This window comes from Petaurus breviceps, unplaced genomic scaffold, assembly GCF_028583685.1.
Source record: "Petaurus breviceps papuanus isolate PSGF00001 unplaced genomic scaffold, PetGlider_PUasm1.0 189, whole genome shotgun sequence".
Lineage (NCBI taxonomy): Eukaryota > Metazoa > Chordata > Mammalia > Diprotodontia > Petauridae > Petaurus > Petaurus breviceps.
The window spans coordinates 27,007,204-27,026,756 of record NW_027185809.1 but is presented as its reverse complement, the minus strand read 5'-3'; the positions used below and the strand labels follow the sequence as shown (position 1 = coordinate 27,026,756).

The 19,553-nt window shown below is 38.8% G+C and overlaps 1 protein-coding gene across 7 annotated transcripts in view; it reads right to left on the bottom strand.

The window, feature by feature from the left end:
- Nucleotides 1-19,553, bottom strand: part of SIPA1L1 (signal induced proliferation associated 1 like 1) — a 367,706-nt gene that overhangs the window by 250,720 nt on the left and 97,433 nt on the right. The gene's annotated exons all lie outside the window — the stretch shown is intronic.

Here is a 19,553-nt window from a genome sequence, read left to right as displayed (position 1 = left end):
ATGATAACAAAAAAGAAAGTGAATGCTGCATAATATTAATGACCAACCTTGACCCAAAAGAGAGATGAGAAAATAAGCCTCCTTCTCTTCTTTGCAAAGAGAGGGTCTATGGCTGGCGAGCATTACTGACTCAGCACACTGACTCAGTAGATTAAACTAGTTTTTGCCCCTTCTCTCCTCTTCTTTTTTTTATTCTTCATTAGAAGGAGAAACTGGCAGCAAAAGAGAGAGAAAAGGGACACATTCAAAAAATATCAGTCAAAAAATTTTACATATTAAGAGGGAAAATCCAGGAAGATTTCTTTTAAAAATCAATTCAGCAGTCACTGATTGTCAACTATGAAAGGAGCACTGAGAGAGGTGCTAAGTGAAATGCAAAGATAAGATTCGACTGATTCCTGACTTCATGAAACTTATACTCATCCGTCACTTCCCATACCGCACACCCTCCTCACCTGTGTTTCCCTCACAGTTCAGGTCAAGAACATTCTTCTACATGAAGAAAGTATTTACTGAATCCCCTAGTGTTTTTCTCCCCCAAAAGAAAGAGACACACACACACACACACACACACACACACACACACACACACCCTAAATCTAAAACAGAAACACTTACCTTTAATTATGTCTACATTTATATGGGTATGTATTGTTTTCCATCAAGGCTCAGTTCCTTAACAACAAGGATGATTTCATTCTTTGTTTATGACTCCCCAGAAGCACAACCAGTGACCCACACATAGAATGCTAGTTTAAAAAATGCTTGTTCACAGATTGATGGATAGATAGTAAGGGGGTATTACACATACGCAAATTACTATAATACAAAATGCGGAAGTACATTTAAAAAGTACAAATTAAAGTCATTACAGATGTGCAGATGGAGAGAGGAGGGAGATGGGCAGAATCAGAATGTACCACATAACCCCAAGAGAATTACACAGGACCAATATAAATGTCTTTTCATCAAAAACTGATAAAGCCATTAGAGAACTTTCAAGTAGGTCTTACTGTGAATTCTTTGAGAGCAGGGACTTTTTGTTTTGTTTTTTTTTGCCTTTCTTTGTGTCCCCAGAGCTTAGCAAAATGCTTGAACATAGTAAGCACTTAATAAATGCTTGCTGACCTGACAAAAGAAAATTCATAAGACAATCCCATAAAAGGTGTTTCAAAATTCTCAAGCAGTACTTAAATTTATATTCTTTTTTTTTTTTTAAGCAATTGGGGTTAAGTAAATTGCTCAAGGTTGCACGGCCAGTTATCTTGTATGGGTGCCAAGTATCTGAGGCTGGAACCAATCCCTGGTCTCCTGACTCTGGGGCCTGCACTCTTACTCACTGCGCCACCTGGACACCCCTGAAATTTATATTCTTAACCATTCTAGTTTCCTCTCTATCCCTGCTTTTTGAACATATTTCATTATTAGTATGTGTCTGCCAGCATGTTAATCTTTACAATCCTACAAACTGCAAAAACCAAAATCAATATAAATCAAATTAACGGCTTTTCTATTTTCTGTAGACATTTAAATTATCTGGGTTCTTTTTTTTTTTTTAACAATTTATCTAAAACCAGCAAATGGGACTGGCAGAATGTTGCTTTGGGAATCTCTCTCATAGTAGTCTTCAGAGTTTCATTATTTTCAGGATGGTTGTACAATATGAGAAAGTTATTAAATAAGAAAGTCCTGAATAATAAAAATATCAACTGAAGAGGAAAATCTTTTAGGAATAATTACCCACATTTAACCCACTAAAAAAGGCACACTTTCTAATACAGTGTGACCTAAAAACACTAGGAATGTAAGCCTGCTCACCAATACAGAAGCATCCCCCAGATAATATTGACAAAAAGCTTCTCATTTTCATAACCTAGATGGAATGTCAGATAGAATCCCTTCTGGGCTCATGGGCCGAATTTACCTCTAGTTGTATTCGCTATTTTAATATGCTTGCATGGGATTTAAGTTAAGTAATTCTTCCCCTCAATTTGGAACTGTCATTTCCTTTGGAATTCTTTCATGTTTCTTGTATTAAGTCCACAGTTTGCATTATAATATCTACCATGTAAGTTCTTTGTCATATGTAAAAGTGGTATACATTAGTGAGGGAGTACCATAGTTCTGAAATGTATGTTAGAATATGCTTCCATGTGCATTGGTATATGTATGTTAGGGACATTAACAAAAATTTTTCTAAGCTAGACAGGGATCAAAGAGCTGTGTCAATTATTTCAAAATTTCAATTACAGCTCAAGTAGGAAAAAAGATTTTTAAACACCTACCCTTGGCAAAAAAAAACAAAAACAAAAACTAACAAACTGATTAGAACAGGTCCCCGAGCTGGAGAATAGGAAAGACTATATAGAGATAAAGCCAGATTAATCCATTAATCCACTAGTGTACTCCTAGAGACAATGAAATTCTATCAGCGCCTAGCATTATCTAACCTACTGATGTTTGATTTGTTAAAGGGTCTACTTTCCCTACAGTAGCACATTTATAAAAGGTTCTAGTTCCTCTTCTCTACCTCACAAATAAAATCATACAGTCCCTAACACCAAAGGTCACCAGCGGCCAGTCTATGTCTAGATAGCGGTGACTTCCCTCCAAAAAAATAACCCAAAAAGTTTCATTATTTCCTTTTTTTAATCATTTTCATTTTGTTTTTGTTAAAATTTGGTCTGTTTTCCCCCCATATGCCCTGGTAGAGTAAGAAAGATAAGAAGAGGTAACAAATATATACAGACCAGAGAGTTTTAAAGTTAATAAAACTCCCCAAAGGGATAAAGTTAAAAAGTTATTTGTAGAAAGCAGACAAAAGGCATAAGATTACTGAAGGGTGGGAAAAACGTATGCAGGTTGATTTCCCAAAGCCAGACTAAGGCTAGGACCAGAAGGTGATGGTGATACAATAAGACAACTAGGTCATACATACATAGATATAGACTTGGAGTCAGAAAGATATGAATTCAAATTTGACAATAGACTCCAGGTGTGAACCTGGAAAAAAAACTTCACTTCTGTCTTAGTTTTCTCTTCTTTCAAATGGGGATGATAACAGCAATGGACTCCCAGGGCTATAGGAATCATATGACAGAGATAACGGATATAGCAAACTTTAAAGTGCTATATAAATAATGATAATAATGATGATGATTTTTTTTTAAGCAATCGGAGTTAAGTAACTTGCTCAAGGTTACATGGCCAGTTATTTCTGGGTGTGGTGCTGAGCATCTGAGCCCAGATTTGATCCAGGTCATCCCGACACTGGAGCCGGTGCTCTTACTCGCTGAGCCACCTGGCCGCCCCTAAGCAATCGGGGTTAAGTAACTTGCTCAAGGTTACACGGCCAGGTGTTTCTGGGTGGGTGCTAAGTGTCTGAGCCTGGGATTCGATCTTCAGGTTTTCTCAACACTGGAGCCGGTGCTCTTACTTGCTGTGCTACCTGGCCGCCCCATGATGATGATTTTTTTAAAAATGTTCTAATCCTAGGGTCACTGATTCTATTTCAGAGGGTCTATAAATTTGGCTGCAAAAAATACATCTTTATTTCAATATAACTGGGTAATCAAATGTATCTCATTTTATGCATTTAAAATTAGTCCACTAGTTTTGTTGTTGTTCATCAGGAGGGTGATGTCTTGACTTGCAAGTGAATTGGAATGAAGTGAGATAGAGCTGTACAAAGTCACCAGTGTCATCAGTCATTAGAGTCTAGTAGCAAGTGACCTGGAGATGCCCCCTCCCCACCATCAGTCCTACTGCAATACCAAAGGCATCCATGATCCAGAAATGACTTGGAAGAGGGTCCTTCCTGCAAGAGAATCTTTCTCTTGGCAGCCGGAAAGGGGGAGGCTCAATGGCTATAAAATTCCATTTAAGATCACAAGAAACTATGTGACAACTATCAAAAAAAAGGGGGGGGGGAATTTTGGAATATGATGGTGGAAATGCTTATAAACAAGAATAAGTTACTCTGCAAAACTGAATATAACCTGATAGAGGAAAGAGCTTTACTTCCTATACGCCTCCTACACCCTGTACCTTCAATTAGGGTTAAGATGAACCAGGAATTTTTACTGCCAAATACTATTAGAACTTCATAAAACTAATCTCAGCAGCCTTTAAGGGGAGAAAGGAGACTCAAAAAGGAGAAACTTTCAGAGTAAGCAGGTCCATTCTTTCACCCCTCAAATGCAAGTAAACACCTCAGGGCAAGATACAGCCCAAGGCAGTTTCTAGAGAATGGAACAGTAAGGGAGGAGCTGAGGAAACAGTGGCACTCCCACAGAGGGGAAGGTTGTCCTTTTATGAGGTAGCTCTAATACACTTAGTGGAGAAAAATTTGTTTCACTTTAGCTTGTTTTTGTTCCAAGTCATTTCAGCTAAGACTCTTCATGACCCCATATAGGGTTTTAGATACTAGAGTGGTTTGACATTTCCTTCTCCAGTTCATGTTACAGATAAGGAAACTGAGGCAAACAGGGTGAAGTGACTTGCCTAGGGTCACACCACTACTAAGTGTCAGGGTTTGCATTGGAACTCAGGGCTTCCTGATTTCAGGCATAGTGTTCTATCCATTGTGCCACCTGGATGCCCATTTTAGGTTATACCCATTGCTATCAGTTCTGTCCTCTTAAAGAAATACAATAATAAATTTAATCCATCTTCCACATTCTGGTCCTTAGTGTATTTGAAAACTGCTATCATGTCTTCCAATCTTCTCTTTTCCAAAATAAATTCTCATACTTACTTTACCTGTTACTCATATTGATAGTGATGTTCCCAGGATTGTAACCATACCGGCTACACTCTATAATTTTTTAATATTCTTCTTAAAATGTGATTTAGAACTAAGCATCATACTCTAACCAACCATATCACCTAACCAACAGAGAGTACATTGACTCTGGGCACCAAACTGCACACTCAAGTCCTAGGTTCTTTCTTAAAAAGGAAGAGGTGTTAAGTCAGGTCTGTAAACTAGAACTCCTGAGTTATTTAAAGGCATGCACATTAGCAAATATTTGCTACAGTACATGTTAACTATCTACTCCCCTAAAATGTGTGTACACATATACATATAAAATAAACATCAGGAAAGCTATAATGCTATGCATCACAATAAGTACTAACTTGTCTTTTAAAAGATGAATCCTGGGGTCAGAGTCAAGATAGTGGAGTAGAAACAGGACCTCCACAGTGCTCCTGCTCCCACCTCTTCCAATTCATGTAAAAGGTGACTCTGAACAAACTTTGAAGCTACAGAACCCACAAGATGACAGAGAAGCGAACCTCTCACTGAAGAAAGCCCAGCAGGTCGGCAGGAAGCAGTCAGCACAGTGCTCTGGGAACCAACACCAGGCCTGATCAAGCCAGAGGTTTTAACCTCAGGGTGGCCCTGACCAGTCTCCACCTGGAGGGACTTCAGACCACGAGCAGCTGTGGCACTTTCCAGATTTATAAACCCATAGATGCTAAGGACAAAGTCACTGCAGTGTGGACTTTGGGATCCAGTAGTTTGGGAGTGTAGACAGGCCTTTATCCCCTGGAGAGAGAAGAGGCTGAGGCAAGGCCATGCAGCTATGGCCACATGGAAGCTTCACCTCCTGGCCTGAAGTTTGTAGGGGGATCAATCAACCAGTCTGAGGGGTAATCACTCTTGCTTTAACCTGCTTGGATCTGGATGGCTGTCTAGGGTGGAGGTCCTGGGGTGTGCAACCAGCTTGCCAGAACATATGGAGGCTTCAGAGAGGGCACCTAAAAATAATACCTTGGGCACCTGAGAAAACCCCAGCATTTGGGATGAAGCTCCCCTGTCTGGTGGCAGAGTCCTACTGTGGCAAAAAGCCCAAAAGTCAAGTAATTGAGTGGCAACATGAGCAAATGAGGGAAGCAAAGCAAACAGAGCAACCGAACTTGACATTCCTATTTTGGGGACAAAAAAAGATCAAAGTATGGAACAGGAGGAAGACAGCAAAGTCAGAACTCCTGAACCAAAAGCTTCCAAGAAAAATGCGAACTGGTTACAAGCCAGACAGGATCTTAAGAAGGATTTTGAAAACCAAATAAGAAAAGTGGAGGAAAAATTGGGAAGAGAAATGAGAATGATGCAAGAAAATTGAGACATGACAGTCAACAACCTGACTGAAGAAAATAACACCTTAAAAAATAGACTAACTCAAATGGCAAAAGAGGCTCAAAAAGGCAATGAGAAGAAGAATGCCTTTAAAATTCAAATTCAGGGGTGGCCAGGTGGCTCACCGAGTAAGAGCACTGGCTCCAGTGTCGGGATGACCTGGGGATCAAATCCGGGCACAGATACTTAGCACCACACCCAGAAATAACTGGCCGTGTAACCTTGAGCAAGTTACTTAACCCCAATTGCTTTAAGAAAAAAAAAAGTCAAATTTGCCAGATGGAAAAAGAATCTCAAAAGCTCACTGAAGAGAATCATTCCTTCAGATTAGACTGGAGCAAATGGAAGCAAGTGACTTCATGAGAAATCAAGATGCTATTGAAAAGATCCAAAAAAATGAAAAAATAGAAGGCAATATGAAATATCTCACTGGAAAAACCACTGACCCGGAAAATAGATCCAGGAGAGATAATTTAAAAATTACTGGACTATCTGAAAGCCATGATCAAAAAAAGAATCTAGAAATCATCCTTCAAAAAATTGTCAGGGGCAGCTAAGTGGCATCGTAAACAGAGCACTGGCCCCGGGGTCAGGAGGACCTGAGTTCAAATCCAGCCTCAGAAACTTAACACAAAAACTAGCCATGTGACCTTAGGCAAGTCACTTAACCGCAAATGCCCCTCCAAAAAGCAAAAAAAGAGAAGAAAAGAAATTCTCAAGGAAAATTGCCCTGATGTTTTAGAACCAGAGGGCAAAATAGAGGTTGAAAGAATCCACCCATCACCTCCTGAAAAAGATCCCAAAAAGAAACCTCCTAGGAATATTATAGCCAGGTTCCAGAATTCCCAGATCAAGGAGAAAACACTACAAGTAGCCAGGAAGCAACTATTTGAGTATTGTGGAAACACAATCAGGATAACACAGGATCTGGCAGCTTCCACACTGAGGGATCGAAGGGCTTGGAATATGATTATTCTGGAGGAAAAAGGAGCTGGGATTAAAACCAAGAATCACCTATCCAGCAAAACTGGGTATCATGTTTCAGGGGAAAATATGATCATTCAGTGGAATAGAGGACTTTCAAGCATTCTTGATGAAAAAAAACCAGAATTGAAAAGAATATCTGACATTCAGATACAAGAAGCAAGAGAAGCATGAGAAGGTAAACAGGGAAAAGAAATCATAAGGAACTTATCAAAGTTGAACTATTACATTCCTACATGGAAAAACAATAATTGTAACTTATGCAACTTTTCTCAGTATGAGAACAGTTGAAGGGAATAGAAAAGTATTCTCTCTCTCTCTCTCTCTCTCTCTCTCTCTCTTTATACACACACACACACACACACACATACATATGTCTATATAGGAGGATATATGGGCATATGAATACATATGTGAATGTGTGTATGTATGTATGTGTACAGGTATACATAGACAGAGGGCACAGGATCAATTTAATAGGAATGGATGATACTTAAAAGGTGAAATTAAGAGATGAGAGGAATATAGTGAGAGGAGATGAGGTGAGACAGAATGGGGTAAACTATCTCTTATAGAAGATGCAAGGGAAAATGTTTGCAACGTAGGGGAAGAACAGGAAGGCAAAAGGGAATGGGTCAACCTTATTCTCATTGAATTTGGCTTAGGGAGGGAATGACATACACACTACATAGGGTATCTCTCACCCTCCAGGGCAGTAGAGGGGGAAGGGGATGAGAGGGGGGATGATGGAAGGGAGGGCAGGCTGAGGGGGAGGGAAGTTGGAAGCACCCACTTTTGAAAAGGGACAGGATCAAAGTAAAGAATAGAACAAGTGGGAGGTGGGATAGAAGGAAGGGAAATATACTCTGGATTTTACAATAAATCCACAATGGAAATGTTTTGCATAACTACACATGTACAACCTATATTGAATTGTTTATCTTCCCAGTAAGGGTGGGTGACAAGGAGGAAGGGAATGAATCTGGAATTCAAAGTTTTAAAATCAAATGTTTAATATATATACATACATACATACATACATACACACACTATTATTAATACATGTAACTGGGAAATAAGATATACAGGCACTGGGGCATAGAGATCCACCCTTCCCTACTGGAAAGTCAGAGGGGGCATGGGAGAAGATATGACAGAAAGAAGATTAGAGGAGGGGATATCCAGTGGGATCGATATTTTGGGGAGGTGGGTAGGGGAAAAACAGGGAAAAAATTTGTAACTCAAAATCTTGTGGAAATGAATGATGTAAACTTTATATAATAAAGCATTTAATAAAAAAAATAAAACATGAATTCTGAGTATTTTCTGGGAGGGTAAAATGCCTACAGAGGGCTGGCTCTCTACCTTCACCAGGTGACGAGGGACCATCTACTTCTAACTACAGTTAAAAAACTGAGTTTCAAAGAGGTAACTTCCACAAAGGGCTTAAAATACCACTGAGGAAAAAAATAACAAGGATTTAAGATCAAGCTAAGGACAAAGTTGTCTGATGAACAAGCCTCAAAGTTATCTTCTCCAGGTCTTGAATATTACCAAAAGACTGATTATCCTAAGCTTGAATATATAATTGCCATGAACCACAAAGGAACTTCTGAAATGGCAAGAAAACAGTTCTGAAGTCACTTAAAGGAAGATCTACTACTCTGTCTTTTATTGTTCTCCCAAGGAAAATTAAAATCACCCACACAAGTTGTTTGGCTGAATTTTATTTTATTTTATTATTAATATTTTTTAAAGCAATTGGGCTTAAGTAACTTGCTCAAGGTTACAAGACCAGTCATTTTTGGGTGTGGTGCTAAGTATCTGAGCCCGGATTCGATCTCAGGTCATCCTGACTCTGAGGCTGGTGCCCTTACTTACTGTGCTACCTGGCAGCCCGTTGGCTGAATTTTATTGAGTTGACTGCTTTCTGTTCAAAAAGAAAAAAAAGTGTATCAACATGAACCTTCCAGCTGCAACATCCATCTGGGTAGGTTACTGAACATCTCCATTTAAATTTTATTTCAGCTCACAAAATCTAAGAAATGGCTTAAGCACATATGCATTAGGAAGATGAATCAAATTCACCTTACTATGAAGTGGGTCCATATTCAGCCCACATAAAAAAAAAGCACCAAAGTTTATAAGCTGTTAAGTGTCAGATCAGTAACAATGAACTTTTTAAAAAAGTACTAAATTCTATTCTACCTCAAGATATGTCAGACAGCTAGGTGGTACAGTGGATAGAGCACTTAGTCTGCAATCAGGATGTCTTGACTTCAAATCCAGACGGACACTTTACTAGTGGTGTGATCCTGGCCAAGTCACTTAACCCTGTCTGCCTCAATCTCCCAATCTGTAAAATGAACTGGAGAAAGATAAAACAAATCACTCCAAATGGGATCATGAAGAGTTGGACATGACTAAAATAAATGAACAGCAACAATTTCAAAATACTGATTGAAGAGATTTCTTACATCTTGGCATGACATAGGGCAAAAGCACTAACCAGGGAATCAATAGGACCTGGGTTCAAATCACAGCTGTATTAATTACTTCCCTGTGTGATCTTTTTTTTTTTTTTTATTAAGCAATCAGGGTTAAGTAACTTGCTCAAGGTTACACGGCCAGTTATTTCTGGGTGTGGTGCTGAGTGTCTGAGCCCAGGATTCGATCTCCAGGTCATCCCAACACTGGAGCCGGTGCTCTTACTCGCTGAGCCATCTGGCCGCCCCTTCCCTGTGTGATCTTGAACAAGCATTTAACCTCTCAACTCAATTCCCATATATGTAAAATGAGGGGCATATTTGAGATAACCTTTAACTCTTTCCAGTGTTAAATTAATGATCTAATGAGACTATATATAATCTGTACAGACCTTATAGAGACCCATATAACCTATATGCCTTATGGAAACACATAACCAACAGGCCTTAATTGCTGATTTGATAATACTGAAAAATATGAGCCAGCATAGTGACACTATGAGGGGCATCGCTTCTATAATTAAGGAGGTAACAAAGTTCCACAATTTCCACTGTATTTTTGTTGCAACTGAAATTAAGGTAAATTGAGGCACAAAGCTCTGAGCATTAGCAGTTTTTTAGCAGAGTACAAATCTAATGAAGGGGCTCAGTGATTACTTCAATAATGCCAGAGACTCCAAGTGAGGGATGACAAAGTATTTTATAACAATTAACAAGATGACAGAGCAAAATGTCATGCTACATAGATGTGTCTTCTGATTGGCTTTTGATGACATAGTCTGAATTGAGATTTCATCATGTGGATCTCCCTTTCTAAAATTCCCCCTTAACCATCAAGACCAAGATTCCAGTCATGTGACAAAGGTTCTCAGGTGATAGGAGTAGAGATTTGAGGTTAATGAATCCAGTCACCCAGGGAAAGTGGGTGATGGGTAGCGTTACAAACGTGGAAGTAATTACAAGACAAAGCTTGACCTTTAGGCAAGTTTCACTGGGATGTGGGTGGAGAATGAAGTTTAGCAGGAGGAAGAACTGGGAAAGAGGATATTAAATCTAGCTTGACTAAGTCTTAGAAATAGAACTAAAATCATTTTTCAATTTTACACCCTCTTGCTTTGCTCTCGTTAGGGTATATGCTTAGTAATGATGTTGCTAAACTTTTGTGTTCAGTTTAATGACTTTGAGTGTGTAATTCCAAAATGTTTTCAGAATGGTTAGACCAATTCACAGCTCAACCAACAGTGTCTATTATACAACAGATTCCACCTGTCCTCCATTCCCCTCCAATAACCACCATTTTCCTTTTTTATTATCTTTTCCAATCTGGTAAGTATGAGGTAGAACCACAGAGCTGTTTTAATTTGCAGATCAAAGTGATAAAGCTATATTTCTTCCGAACTAAGATGATTCAATTTCTAATTCAGAATGGTCTCCCACATTAGTTAAGGTTGGTGAGGTTTTACTTAAAACACCGTCAATCCCCAAATTTCATTGAAAGTTAAAAAAACGTGAAATGGAAGGTGGGTTAGGTTCCCACAACCACCAAAACGTATAGATTGCTAAAAATACTTTTCTGCACACAATTCTTTATAACAAAACATTAATTCTGATAATACCGTGTTTCCCCGATAATAAGACCTATCCCGAAAATAAGCCCTCCCCTTACTGTGTAAGATTCCTCTAAAATAAGCCCTCCCCCCCGAAAATAAGCCCTATTGAGATTGCTACTGTAGTGAAGGTGATCCCCTGCGCTACACGCTACATTACAGTACCCTCTGTATGAACCTATGCACCGTCCCCTCCCCCACCAGGTGAAACACATGCCGCGCTCCGAGCTGCATCCAATCAGAGCCGCAGCAGTGAGCGCATCATCCTGTTCTTCCCCAGTGATTTGCTTATTGAATAAAGGTACATTTTTTTGTTCACATTTACCTGTTTATTAAAATTGCTGTGAATGTTCATTAAAATAAGCCCTCCCCTGAAAATAAGCCCTCTGGTGTTTTTCTGTCCAAAAACATTAATAAGACAGTGTCTTATTATCGGGGAAACACGGTATGTACTTTTCCTAAAACTGTAATAATGAAATAACCCATAACATGCAGGGGGAGGAGAAGCAACTCTGGACTGGACTGGGAGGGGGTAGGGCTGGCAGTATCAGAAGAACCCTGAGGGGGGTGGCTAGGTGGCATAATGAATAGAGCACTGGCCCTGAAGTTAGGAGGACCTGAGTTCAAATCCAACCTCAGAGACTTGACACCTTTACTAGCTGTGTGATCTTGGGCAAGTCACTTAACCCCAATTGCCCAGCCCTCCCCCTCCAAAAAGCAAAAAAATAAATAAAAATACTATCGTTTAAAAAAAAAAAAACCCTGAGTTTAAAAAAACAGGAAAGGGGCAACCTGCCATGTCTAACCTCTCTTTTTGGCTCTGTGATTGAACTGTACCCCATGAAAGCACATGCTTCAGTCCCTGGCCCCCAGTCCTAGCTCAGAACTTGGAAGGGGGGGGGGAGTGCTTCTCTACCACAACAGCATCTCATTTACCCACAAACTCAGCTGCTTTTCCATTTTTTCAATTACCTCATCTGCACCTGAAAGGTTCCGTTAGCACTTCCTAGAGCAGATTCACAACACTTATGAATATTCTACTCCTTTCAGTAGATATAATGAATAGTTAACACCAAACTTGCAGCCTACAAGTGCTGCAAACATTCTCACAGAAAGTTAGGGCTTGGAGCCATAGGACTTGCACTTCATTTTGGGGATATAATTACAATGCAAAACTTGAGTTTTAAAGGCAAACAATGTAAATATGCAATGAACACAGGGAGAGCTCTTTACAATGTTAGGGTGTGTGCCCAGAGGATACCAGTCTGCATTGCATCTTACCTCTCATTTTTTTGCTACTAGCATAGCTGAAAATATGCAAGGTTACCAAAACAAAAGTGAAAATGAGGTTACTAATAAAATCACATGAATGCTTAAAGTCTCAAAAGTTAAAAATGTGAATGTTGTGCACTGACTGCACTTTTAACAACAGATTCTCCCACTAAAACTGGTTCTACTATTGATACTAATATACTAAATTCACTAAATTATAATTTTTACAATTTTTCTTATCTTTCCCCAATTAATATAACTATCAAGACACTCTATACCTTCTCCATACCTTTGTCAGGCAAGAACACACCCCCTGACTGAGACAAAGAAACAAAGGTGCAAACTAGAATCTATAGATGCCTTTCTGGAATCAAACACAAACCAAGTTCTAGCAAGTCCTTAATTTAAGTCTGAATGAAGCCCTTTTGAGCCACGAATGAAATCATATGATGAGAGACAGGAAGTGAATTGGGATTGGTTGAAAGAATAAGACATCTTTGGGACACTACATTTATACAAGAAAAAGAATTATGGGAGAAAGAGTCAAGCTCTAGGAGCTTTTTGGGGAGGGGGAGGAAAGAGGAGGGAAAGGACTAAATCTCTCTTTACTCTCCATTCCATCAGTGTCAACAGCCATATCCTAGAACCAGCAAAGGGTTAAACTTCAGGGAAATTTCATGAGCTCACCACAAAGGATGAAAAGAATTGTAAGCAACCAGAAAGAATTAAGTTATGCCTTTGCCACATGTGCTCTCTAAGCCAAGCCCCCTTTGTGAAAGGATCTTTACCTGTGCCCATAGAAAAACTCTTGAATTGTTTGGGTTTGTGGCATAATAGGGGGCAGAGAATATTAGTATTATACCAACCATTCTTACAATACCACCTTACTTAATATCTCTTTGTACAAAGTCAATTAAGTCTGATTAATTGATTATCAGTGGGTGGGTGGGAGAGATAATGCACACCAGAGAGGGCTCATGAGAAAATACTATTACAAACCCAAGTCCACAAGGTTATTAATCCATGATAAAAAAAGAAAAATCTTAGGGGAAAAGAAGCCAGTCATACTCTGGAGACCTAACCTACCAGTGTTGAGGGCAGGAAGTAAGACCATAGGGGGTGTTACAAATTTACTATCAATATTTGTGAGTGGGGAAAAGCCACCCTAAAAAAATATAAATAACTGTATTATATTGGGAAGAATACATATAGTAAAATTTATCAACTACACTGGAGAGTGAGAAGCCTTCACTATGGAGTTTGTTTCAGTTTTAAATGTAATGTAATAACCCAATCAAGGGATATAAGTGAATCTAGGCTCAGACGTTCATACCCTATCAAATCATAAAATCTGAAAGGAAAACTCCCTTATTTATCAACCAGAAAAGAGAATTTTTTTAAATAAACTGAGAAGAGGCCAATGACATATAACTTTAAAGTGATTTATGATAGTCTCAAAGTCTCTGGCAAAGAGATGAGACTTCACTATTCTTGCGCAATTCATCCATTGGTGAAGTTCTATAAGTCATTCTTTCTTTGCTGGCCTATCCCCTACCAGCTTATATTCAAATAAAATTAGTTATTTTAATTTATACAGTACACTGAGGTTTACAAAATGTTTTCCTTCACATCTATGCAAATATTATCATCCCCATTTTGCAGATGAAGAAACAAAGCTATGATACGAAGTGATTTGCCCAAGATCACATAACTACTAAATTTCAGAAAGGCCATATGATGCAAGGTCTGCTGACATCAAAAGACCTAGATCTCTTGACTCTTCATGCCAGTGTTCTTTCCACCATGCCATGCAGTGATACTGGCCCCTTGGTGTCACATATGACACCCCATCTCCCAACTATGTGCCTTTTCACTGGCTGTCCCCCATAAAATGTGAGCACATTGTGGGCATGGACTGTTTTTATCTTTCTCTGCATCCCCACAGAGCACTTAGTACAATGCCTGGCACAAGATAAGCACTTAATAAATGCCTGCAGATGTGACTTGCTGTCAGCTTTCCTTTAGCACCCTAAAACGGAAGCTCAGCATTGTGACATTCACTGTCTTTTACTCTAAGACTACAGAGTTAGGGTCCTTATTCCCCTTGTGTAACCACTCAAGCTGCTATAACCATTTGAAAACCACCAAAGAATCAAGGGCAAAGCCAGGAACCACTGCTCACCTCACCGTGTTTTCCTTTTGTGTGATCCTTCCAGGGATGCCCAATGCAGCAGGTTTACATTTTCGTGAACAGCCAGCTTTATAAAAGTGTGCCTAGATGCAAGGGTAGAGAACCTGAGACCTGGAGGTCATATATGGCCTTAGAAGGACCTAGAGGTCCTTGGGTACAGCCTTTTGACCGAGTCCAAGTTTTACGGAACAAATCCTTTTATTAAGGGGATTTGTTGTGTGAAGTTTGGATTCAGTCAAAGGGCCACACTTGAGGACCTAGAGGGTGGTCACATGTGGCCTCAAGGTCACAGGTTTCCTACCCCTGACTAGAAAATGATTGCACATTATCTGTACACAATCATGTTGTCTCTTAGCATGCTTCTAAAGGTCAGTGTTCATTGAATCCTATCTGTATAAGACCGAGTACAAAAAAACCGTAAGGAGGGTTGGGTAATAACCAGTGCCTGGCATGAAGGGAATGGGAAAGAAGGTTATTCCCCCTGTGATCCTCCCTAGACCTGAAGTCCACTGCCAATCCCACATCACAGCCCTTCATATCTGTAGGCCAGACTTTCACAGGGCATTGGATCATCAGCCTAGCAGTACAGAGAGAAGCAGTTTTGTGTGGCATAGATGTTCCAGAAAAGACCAAAACACTGAAGCCTGAAGTTGAGAGCTGTGAGTTGCCCTACACCTAAGTCTTCCTTTTTCATTTTTCCAAGCCAGGTACCTATCTAAGTATTTGCTCACTCCTCACCAGAACTTATGAGTGCATTTGCTGCGAGAGCATGATCTAGGCTTGTATGTATTGTGATATATTTTATTACATATTTGCTTTAACATATTGGTATCCCTATTTTTTATTTTGGGGGGGTGGCTAGGTGGCACAATGAATAGAGCATTGGCCCTGGGGTCAGGAGGACCTGAGTTAAAATCTAGCCTCAGACACAGAACACAAAAAACTAGCTGTGTGGCCTTGGGCATGTCACTTAAACCTAAATGCCCTCCCAAAAAAAGCAAAAAAAAAAAGTATAGAATCATATTATTTATTTTGCCTTATTATAAAGTAAAAGGTTTTGCTTAAGATCTAAAAGTGTCATTATGTGAGTGGCAGATTGTGTAGATAGAAAACTCCAAATGAAAGCTCTGATGAGTGGAGGAAGTGTAATCTCAATAGGGTTGCCCCTACAGCCCTGAGAGTTGGCCTCTGTCTCTAGAAACTCAGACCTAGTAGTGTGAAGAGTGGAGGGAGAGACAAACACAGGAACATGCCCGACGCCGTGGGGAGTATTTTTATGCTATTGTAATCTGGAGACCACACTGTGGCCTATTTTAAGGTCTTTCACTTAAGGAACATTGTAGACCACAGACCTTATAATAACAACCCAACAATTCCTCCCAACAACCCTGAGAATTAAGTAGGGCAAGTTTTATTATCCCCCTTTTAAAACAGGAGGACCTGGGGGTCAAAAAGGAAAAATGACCTGTCCAAACTCAAAACAGATAGTATAAGAATACACTTAAAGACCAGTCCAAACTTCTTTCCATTAAGCAAGGCAAGCATTTAGTGATTCTATTCTAAGTCATTGTTTCCCTCTTAAAAGGTTCTGAACTACAAAACAATAGCATGGTTCAGAGGAGAAAGATTGGTATTTGGAGTCACAGGACCTGAGTTCAAATCCCCATAGTGAAATTTACTACGAGTATGACACTGAGTAAGACACATTGTCTATGCTGGCCTCAGTTTCCTCATCTATAAAATAAGGGGATTGGACTAGATAACTTTTAAGGTCCCTTCCAACTCCAAATCTATGGTCCTATTACTTTGAAGACAAAGTCATCACCTGATGGAGCCTATAATCTGTCTTGATCCAAAATGACCCACCTAAAAGGGGAGCCAACAGCACAACCATTTGTTTTATAAGATCTGATGCCATCCATATAAACTTGACACAATCCCATGCCCCAAAAAGTTTCCTCTCTTACAACATGATTTGAAAGTCCATAAAATTTCTTTACTTTAAAATCCAGGATGAAAAAAGTTTTCATACTTCCTAATTAATCCTACTCTACCCCATCAGTTGAATCTTCATTTCTTCAACCTTTACATAATCAGTTTGTACTGCATTCATTTATACTTATGGTAACATGTTTCTTACATAGTTTTCATTTTCAAATCTCTACTACCTACTAACTTATTAATGGCAAGAATGACATCCTTCTTTCTTTTGTAATCCCCATGATTCTTTAATTTTTAAAATGATGGAGGCACTCTAACTATATCTTTTTTATACAATGCAAAACCAATTTTTTGATCTGAAAGAAAATATCCAAAAAATGTTAATAGGATTATAAATTCAGCTTTCTGATTTTGACTTTGCTTGTTTTTTTAAAAAGAAGTACATCTGTTCTTGGCACCAAATGTGGCCAGAATTAATTATTTTATCATTATACAATATAAAGGTTAATTCCATCATTTGATCAAATAATTTTTTTATTTTAAATTTATTAATTCGTAACTTGGCATCTAAAAATGGCAGGTAGGTGTCCCCACATATATTACAATGACCCACTAAAATTATACATAGAAGTTCTCTGGCTTAAACAGAACTCCTCAAAGAACCTTCCACCCACATTTCGGTTACTGCCAAAGCAAATCTGGACAGAGATGGCAATGAAGAGGAACTATTGGCTTCACATAAGCAGCCTAAGGAGTCCCTGCCAAGCATCCAGGGAACATTTGCTATCTTAGTGGCAGAAATCCTCATTTGAACATGAAAGTTTTTAAATTAAAACTTTTTATAACCATCTCTAAAAATTTCAACAGCAATAATTTTTTTTGTCTTTTGCAATTCTTTTCAATGTCCTCTGATTTTTTTATTTTTTAATTTATTTATTTTTATTTTTTAGCTTTCAACATTCATTTCCATAAGATTTTGAGTTACAAATTTTCTCCCTGTCTCTCTCCTACCCCCACCCCAAGATGGCAAGCATACTGAACACCCCTTCCCCCAATCTGCCCTCTCTTATATTCCCCCCCACACTCCCTCCCCTTACTTTCTTACAGAACAAGGTTTCTATACCCCATTCAACAGCAATTTTTAAACAAGCAAAAATGTGAGGCTACACAAAACTATTTCAGAGAACAATAAATTGCCCAAGGTAAACATTATAGTAATTCAGAAATAGAATTAACAGTCAATCGTTATAATTTTCAAGTTGGTACTTATACAGAAGTCATAGCAAGTTCATTTCCCTAAATGCTAACTGGTATTATATTCCTTTATAAAATTTTAAAGAATTAGAGAATAATGTGAAGCCTATTAAAAATGTTAAACAAAGGGCAGCCAGGTAGCACAGTGAGTAAGAGCACCAGCCCCAGAGTCGGGATGACCTGGGATCAAATCTGGGCTCAGATACTTAGCACCACACCCAGAAATAACTGGCTGTGTAACCTTGCAAGTTACTTAACCCCAATTGCTTAAAAAAAATAAAAGTAAAAATTTTAAAAATTTTTTAAAATGTTAAACAAGTGGGGTGGCTAGGTGGCAAAGTTAATAGAGTGTTGGCCCTGGAGTCAGGAGTCAGGAGGGCTTGAGTTTCAATCTGGCCTCAGACACTTAACACAAAAACTAGCAGTGTGATCTTGGGCACTTAACCCCAACTGCCCTACCCTCCTCCCTCCAGAAAAAAAAAAAAAAAAGAAAAAAATGTTAAACAAAACAACTATTAATTGTTCACTTAAAGTCACACTAACCATAGATTTCCATTTCTGGAAATGTTATTTTAGGTTAAAATGAAAATGTGATATAATGCTATTAAGAGGAACTATAAGAAAACGTAGTATATTTCTTTTGCTTCTCTCTATTCAGAATTAGGAAAAGAGAATTCACCAAAGTTGACAGATCAGAGGATCACAGATTTACAGCTAGAAGAACCTTCTGAGGTCAAAGAGTTCAATCACCTCATTTTACAAATAAGGAAACTGAGGCACAGAAAGATTCAGTGATTTGCTCATGATCATACAGCTAGTAAACTGCCCAAGACAGGATGTGAAGCTATGTTTTCCTGACTACAAGCATAGTACCCAATCCACTATCATGCTATTAATCTATTGTTTACCTGTGTGAGTAGTAGAGCTGACTGGAATATTGTCCAATTTCTTCAGAAAATTCAGAGGCTTTTTAATCTAACCTGTGCTTGAAACTCTTCATGTAGCAACCCAGTATTTCCAGAGATTGTACTATTTTGGGACTACCCTGACTTTTCCACTAAGCTGTAAGGAAAATCTCTTCATATTGAAAGGTCCCATCAGTCTTTGGGACTCCACCTATCACTACCCCTAGTCCCTCTGATTGGAGCATGGAGGCATAAACTCTAAAATCTTCATTAAGGTGGGAGCACAGTTCTCAGAACTCTGGGTACTCTCCCTAACCACCCCTCCCCCAGCAGCTCCTTTTTCATGTTGTCTTCTCCCAACAGAATGTAAACTCCTTAAGGGCAGGTACTATTTTATTTTTGTATTTGTATCATCAATGCTTAATACAGTACCAAGCATACAGTAAGTGCTTGATAAATGTTTAATGATTTTTAGACTTCTTATATGAAGCCTAAATTTACTTTTTTGCAACCTCTACTCATTGCTCCTAGAGCCACCAAGCAAAATAAGTCTGAAAGCTAATAAAAAAAAAAAAAAAAAAAAAAAAAAAAAAGGAATGTTTCAGAGCAAATAAAGGTAAGCTCCACATTATTTGACCATCCTTTGGGGATTCCAGTTACATTTTTTTTTTTAGGATAATTGGGGTTAAGTAACTTGCCCAAGATCACACGGCTAGGTTGTATTTGTGTGTGTGTGTGTGTGTGTGTGTGTGTGTGTGTGTGTGTGTGTGT